The sequence below is a fragment of the Neoarius graeffei genome, chromosome 5 (assembly GCF_027579695.1).
Source record: "Neoarius graeffei isolate fNeoGra1 chromosome 5, fNeoGra1.pri, whole genome shotgun sequence".
Lineage (NCBI taxonomy): Eukaryota > Metazoa > Chordata > Actinopteri > Siluriformes > Ariidae > Neoarius > Neoarius graeffei.
The window spans coordinates 52,715,206-52,723,168 of record NC_083573.1 but is presented as its reverse complement, the minus strand read 5'-3'; positions in this window follow the sequence as shown (position 1 = coordinate 52,723,168).

The window sequence follows — 7,963 nt, the reverse complement described above, 5'->3', positions numbered from 1 at the left end:
AATGAGATGAGATATTTCTGAAAGGACTTCAGAGAAGTTAATGTTATTCATGTTAGTGTAACTCTGTTTTTGCATGCTAACTAACAGTGTCCAAGTTAACTAGCTATGTGTTAACGTTAGCCATGGACAAGGCGATGGCAACTTGGCGGGCAAATCCATAGAAAGTCATTTGACTAACCAGACTGTACAACTATAGCAACATTATCACTAGCTCTAAAGCACAGACAACTTAATTATAAGCTTTCTCTTGGAATAAAACGTTTACATAGCTCAATATGCTTCCGCTTGTTGGATGGCAAGTTTTTGTAGGCCGTGATGTGGTTCGTTTTAGGCAAACAAAGCAAACATTTAAAATGAAATGAATCTTTAATCCTTTCAGAAAACTGAAACATGGGTTCATGGGCCATGGGTGTGTGTGCATTCCCCAGAAGAACCACCTCCTTTCATTCTATCATCAACTGATCGTGTTCAAATAACGCTGCTAAGAAATCATTGAACTTGATTTTATCCAGTCGATAGACATGACGTGACCCTTGTGATTACTGATAGGCTGTCTCAGTGTCACCTGCGAAAAAAAAACAATCGCAGTTTAGAAAAGAAAAGAACATCCGCTTTCAAAATTGCTTCATAGTAACGAGTAACGAGGACCTTGATAGAAATGTAGTGGAGTGAAAAGTACGATATTTGTCTTTCAAATGTAGTGATGTTAAAGTCATAAGATGCCAAAAAAAAAATACTCAAGTAAAGTACAGATACTCAAAAAGTGTACTTAAGTACAGTACTCAAGTAAATGTACTTCGTTACTGTCCACCTCTGGAAATAAACAACTTCAATGATAAGATATTTTAATATCTTTACACATTACACATTATCAGTATCAAGAGCATCATTTTCACTTTTGTCAGTTATGCCAGGATCAGATTACACGATATTTTTGTCTTACATTAATCAATTCTTACCGTATCTTGATCAGGAGACTGGAAATACTACAAGTTTGAACCCGACCAATCATTATTCAGATCTTTCCATGTCATTAGAGAGGAAGGTCAAGAAATTGTCAATTATGGCTACAGAAGGAACATCAATTAACACGTCGTAGGAGTTGACAAACTGAGAAAAAAAAGATGCCACGCAAAAAATCTCGTCACAATTGGGCTGAATTCATGTTCTCTGTTCTCAGCATTACAGTGAACCCATCAGAGGGACCATAACCTTGTGGGACTGAAAACTACTTGCCAAGAAGAATAGACCAAAACTGAATCACAGTGCTGTAAAAAGTCAATCACTTCTTAACATAGAAGTCTTGAGGCTGTAAATGCAAACAACTGCTTTGTAACAAAATAATCATTTTGATTATTTGTGATGTCCTAATACTTTTCACCAACAAATCTAATTTTTAAAACATACATTTGACACCGGGCGGCACGGTGGTGTAGTGGTTAGCGCTGTCGCCTCACAGTAAGAAGGTCCGGGTTCGAGCCCCGTGGCCGGCGAGGGCCTTTCTGTGCAGAGTTTGCATGTTCTCCCCGTGTCCGCGTGGGTTTCCTCCGGGTGCTCCGGTTTCCCCCACAGTCCAAAGACATGCAGGTTAGGTTAACTGGTGACTCTAAATTGATCGTAGGTGTGAATGTGAGTGTGAATGGTTGTCTGTGTCTATGAGTCAGCCCTGTGATGACCTGGTAACTTGTCCAGGGTGTACCCCGCCTCTCGCCCATAGTCAGCTGGGATAGGCTCCAGCTTGCCTGCGACCCTGTAGAACAGGATAAAGTGGCTAGAGATAATGAGATGAGATGAGATGAGACATTTGACACCTGACCAGCACACTTATATGTCGTTCCTCCCCAAACTGCCACAAAGTTGAAAGCACACCATTGTACAAGATGTGTGTATTTCAGTGGCGAAGTGTTACTATTAGAGGTGGGACTTCAACTCAGCCAAAACTTAGCCAGACACACCAAAAAAGCAACAGAGCAAAGGAGTTTGCAAGGGATTAGCGGCAGGCTGCCAGGTAGCTCCGTTGTGTGTAGATGTCGAGGTTGATTTTAAAAGTAACTAAGTAAAGTACACAGGGAAATGAATACGTAAGTGAAAAATAGTGTGGCGAGCGTGCATGGAAGAAAAATCTGGAGACAGAAATTTTAGTTTCTTGGTCGTTAGCCTGTGGTACTTGCTCTTGATAGCACTGGTTTGACTGCTTTATTAGCATTCGCCAACACTACACTACACCGGCTGGAAGGTGACTGCACTGCTGCTCTGATGGTGCCGACTCACGGTTAAGCTAGTGTTGGCCTTCGAGCAGGCTGAGGGTGATACATTTTTGGTCCCTCCCACTATAAATCAAAATCTGATTGGTTAATTCATCTGTCACTTCCTACATAAACATACACTGCCATGGCCTTCTGTCCCAACAATGAAGTCCAAACCAATGAGTGAGCCGGCTCTAAACTTTTCTCTGTCTAGAAACAACAAACAAACAAACAAACAAACAAAAAATCTCATTAGATAAAAATTTTAATATTTTCAGGGCAGTAACCCTTTCATTTCCGAAGCAACTTCAATAGAAAATGAGGCCAAATTAGAAGAGAATAAATATAATGAAATTATGAAAGCAATTAAAGAATGAAAGAAATTAACCATAACATTTGAAATGCTGATCTGTTTGGGCCTTTTCTGAAGGCCTAGAAGGCCCTGATGGTTCCCCTCTGGTGTTTTTACTGTAGTATTCGGGTTTCCCTTCAATGGAACTAAGGATGTTCCAGCATGGCAATGCCCCGTGCACAAAGTGAAGTCCATGAAGGCATGGTTTGCTAAGGTTGATGTGGAAAAATTTGTGTCCCGCTCAGAGCCCTGATCTGAACCCCAATGAACATCTTTTGGATAAACTGTAAAGTCGACTGCATCCCAGGCTTTCTTGTCCACCTTCAGTGTCTAACCTCACTAATGCTCTTGTGGCTGAATGAGAAAATCCTCTCAGACATGCTCCAAAATCTAGAGGAACGCCTTCCCAGAAGAGTGGAGGTTATTATACCGCAGACGTTTTTGTGCAGTACAAAATTAAAACACATTAAGTGTGTAAAAGTGGATACATGCACAGAAAGCAAATTAAGTAAAAAGAAAGTGTCAGACTATTTATTTTTCTTCAGTGTAATTCAGCTATGAGAAATCTGGATTAGATTTTAGCAAATCATGAACCTTTATCCTGTGCAGTTTTAACTAGTTCCATCCATCCATTATCTCTAGCCGCTTTATCCTGTTCTACAGGGTCGCAGGCAAGCTGGAGCCTATCCCAGCTGACTACGGGCGAGAGGCGGGGTACACCCTGGACAAGTCGCCTGGGGCCTCATGTACAAAGCTTGCGTACGCACAAAAAAGCTACATACGTCACTTTCTGCGCAAACATTCGTATGTACAAAGATTGACTTGGCGTGGAAAAGTGCGGTACTCTACGCAAACCTCATGGCTGGCGTACGCACATTTCTGGTGCATCTTGGTACTTGGCGACACTTAGAGGCAGAGCAACGCAACTGCATTTAGGCCTACTCGGTCAAGAGTCATGACATGGCGATAAGAGGCATCCAAAAATGCATCGGAACATCAGGATGCGTGAATTGAAATGTATGTCAGTCATACGACATTGTCGAGACACATAATGCGAGACTGTTGAGTAAATGCCAACAGATCCATCAACCATCCCTTCCATATTGTAATTACGGGAAATGAGAAACCCCAGCAATATCATTTCGATATTATTCCCATTGACTATTGGTTAATTAATTAAATTAAAGAATGCACATGCAGGACCATGCATTGCAGCTAGCTTAATAGATCTTCCTCGCGCATTTGCCGCGAGGTGTCAGACTGAAATATTATTACGTAGTTGATGTTGCGTGTAGCCTTATCACATAATTACCAAGATCAATATATGAAACGATTTCCAAGTGCGTACAAATCAGACACAACCGCGGTGTGTGGCGTGTTACACAATGTGGCGCAGCGGCACGGCGTGCCAATAATGGAGCGAGACCTGCCGGAGGACCCAGACCCTGGGCCTCACAACGAGGTGCCACAGCACTCTTAAAACGAATGTGTTGGAAATCAACACATCTTTTGTGCAAGTTTAATTTCAACAAGAGTTGTGTTATATTTCAGAAATGTTTAACACCAAAATTGCACAAATAACAAATAATGTGTTAAAATGAACAAAAGTTCTGTTGTCCCAATGTGGACATAGAGATGTGTTAAAAAACAACGCAAGTTGTGTTATTTTCAACACGTGTTTTAAGAGTGCATGGCATACAAACCTGGCAGCGCTTAATAGCCACAATGTGAAAAGGTAAGGACAGACGGGACACCATTCATTTTTTAAGATATTCTTTTAATGTGTTATTCAGTTCCTTCAATTCCTCGCGGATTCCCTCGAGATTGTCGTTAATCGCCTCTATCCCCTTTAAAATTTCCCAGGACCGCGCGCGTCAGCACCCGGCCTGTGGACCCGGCGACAGGGGCAGGCGGTGGAGAAGGGGGGCAGGTGACAGTGACGCTGGATCCGCTCGGCTGGGGGTCCTCTTCCTGCTCGGGTGGGATGGACTGGGGGCCTCCTGTTGTTCCCTGGCACCCTGCTAGAATACATTTGTCATTAAAATCCTATTGTGGAAAATATGTGCACATGTTTTATTTCTGGTTACATGTGGCTAGGAATATTGGGCCTACTAAGAGAGGAAGACATTTCCTCAAATACAGGGTGTCCCCGAAAAAATTTACACAGAGCACTAAAGGTGTTTTTTTGTTTTCAAAACCCATGTAACTCAAATAGACACTCATTGTGGCGCAGGCACTGCGGACGATGCGAATCATACCGTTATCTTGGTATAGGCTACATTCAGGGCCGTAACCAGGATTTTTCAAATACCGAGGTCAAACATTGCGATACATCTTATTTGCCAAAAAAAATGTCCTAATATGGTGACTTTTCATACATTTTGGAAACGAGTCAAAATCACAAGCCCAACAAGATGAATATGTAGGTGAACATGTTTATTTTAACAATTTCAAAACTGCACGATCACAAAAGTATTTTGTGTGTGTGTGTGTGTGTGTGAATGAGTGACAACGCAATCTAGCCGAGCCTGAATGGACTTCAATTGCTTTTTAAAAAATATCTGCCCTTTTCAATAGCAAAATACTAGACGGTTATTGAACAAAACCGACTAAAACGCCACATTCGGAGACTGAGCCTCACTGCAGATGGGAGTCAATAAGAGGGGCGGGACAAGACTTCCCGAGAGGAGGCTCATCTCCAGCTGGTGATCGGAGGAGGAGCTGTGAACGCGGCTGGGCTGCTCATGATTGACAGAAAGCAGTCAGAGGCGGTACATTATGTTGTAAATAAAATCTCATCTCATCATCTCATTATCTTTAGCCGCTTTATCCTTCTACAGGGTCGCAGGCAAGCTGGAGCCTATCCCAGCTGACTACGGGCGAAAGGCGGGGTACACCCTGGACAAGTCGCCAGGTCATCACAGGGCTGACACATATGGCCCTTTTCCACTACCCTTTTTCAGCTCACTTCAGCCCGACACGGCTCGCGTTTCGACTACCAAAAACCAGCACGACTCAGCTCGTTTCAGCCCTGCTTAGCCCCTAAAACTCGCACCGTTTTGGAGTGGGGCTGAAGCGAGCCAAGCCGTGCCGAGTGAGGCTGGGGGCGTGAGCAGACATTCCCCTGTGCACTGATTGGTGAGGAGGCGTGTCCTCACATGCCCACACACGCCCCGCGAGCGCGCTGGGATCTGTAAACACCGCAAACCCGGAAGAAGAATAATTACGAGAATTTCTGAAGCCTTATGCGCCTCGCCTCATCTATACGCTCTTGCCAGTATCTGTTGGCGTTGTAGGTGACAACAAGCCACAGCACCAAGACCAGCAACACTAACGACTCCATGTCCTCCATGTTTATTGTTTACTCTCCGGGTCGTGAGACTACCGCTTAAAAGATCACTGAATCAGTGACATACAGAGCATCGTGGACGAGTTCGCGGAGCGCAAGGCTCGTCGTATGCCCTTCAAATAATGCGCGCAGTAGGCTATTGGTGTTTTATTATGAGCCATGTACAGTATGTCGCCGAATGTTTTTTTGTTTCTGAGTTACATGTTCGTTTGAAGGACTTAATGTACAAAATAACATAGTTGCACCCCGTAGTGTTGAAATTGGTAAACACAGTGCATTCAGTGAGGTTTGCACCGCCCTCCTTTTATTTCTGACTCTTCCTGTCACCGTTGCAACCTCTGAGCGCTCATTCGTATGCCCTTCAAATAATGTGCGCAGTATAGGCTATTGATGTTTTATTATGAGCCATGTACAGTATCCTAATGTTTTTTGTTTCTGAGTTACATGTTCGTTTGAAGGACATGATGTACTAAATAACATATAGTTGCACCCGGTAGTGTTGAAATTGGTAAACACCGCAGTTGCGGACATTTTGTAGCCTAAAATGATGTTATGATAAGCTTTAATAAAGGGCCCGGTCATTTGCCCCGCCCCCGGCCCGGCTCTGACTTGTTCCGCCACTGTCACTGATGTCACTGTTTGCGCTGCTTAACGACATCACGTGACGTCCACCCACTTTCGCTAACTCCACCCAATGTGTCCACCCACTTCCAGCCAGCACGGTTCAGCGCGGTTGTAGTCGAAATGCAACTCCAACAGCCCCACTCAGCTCGACTCAGCCGCGTTTGTAGTGGAAAAGCGGCAATAGACACAGACAACCATTCACACTCACACCTACGGTCAATTTAGAGTCACCAGTTAACCTAACCTGCATGCCTTTGGACTGTGGGGGAAACCGGAGCACCCGGAGGAAACCCACGCAGACACGGGGAGAACATGCAAACTCCACACAGAAAGGCCCTCGCCGGCCACGGGGCTCGAACCCAGGACCTTCTTGCTGTGAGGCGACAGCGCTAACCACTACACCACCGTGCCGCCACTGTAAATAAAATGTGAACATAATAAGTTTGCTACCCGTTTTCATTTCCGTTCGAAAATACAACCAATGATCAAAACAATAGTGTCTTGTGTTCACGTTAGCCTATAGTCTGGTAAGTTAGCAAAATAGCTCAAGTCTCGTCAGTATCCAATAACTTCATAAACAACAGGTCACGACTGTCCAGCCTTTTCTGATCTGAAACGCACCAAATCAAATCGAAAGAGAGAATAAAAGAGTTTGTGCCGCCTGGAAAACGAAAATCCTATCTAGCTGAGTGGCTTCCACTGTTGTTGCTTGAAATGCTAATTAAAATTGCACTGTTAATGATCATAAGCATTCCGGCACATAATACTGGCAAAATTAACTCACCTTCTTCCCTCTTTCTTTTTCTCTCACTTGCTGACTTTCCAAAGCTGAGTTTGGTTTGTTTTAGTGTAGTAGACTTCTTCATCTTATGTCAATTTTCAGATTCCACGACTAATTGACAAACTGGCTGGCTGCGGAGTCGGACCTTGATGAGAACACTTCTCAGCTCTTGTATATCCCGATTCCCGTGGTGCTTAGCTGACTATCGCGAGGCTGCCGAATATGAAATGTTTCCAATGTCAGATATTTCAGCTTCGTTTAAAAAGGATTATGTGGACTTTATTTTTAGACAAACAAATGAGAGCAGGGGGATGCAAGCTGAATTTAGAATTTTCCACCGATCAAAGCCAGAACGATGTTCATCATATATTAATTTCACATTTCTGAGTGAAAAAAAAAAAATACCGTGGGAAAAAAATGCCGAGGACATGACCTCGGTGTCCTCAATGGTAGTTACGGCCCTGGCTACATTCACATTCAGTGGCATACAATCAGTGACCGTTGCATGTCTCATAGCATACACTTTGAACATCACTTTAATTGGAGGTGACAGAACAATTAAGTGATGTATGTGAATTCTATTACACTGTGCTAAAGGCAGGGATTAACGC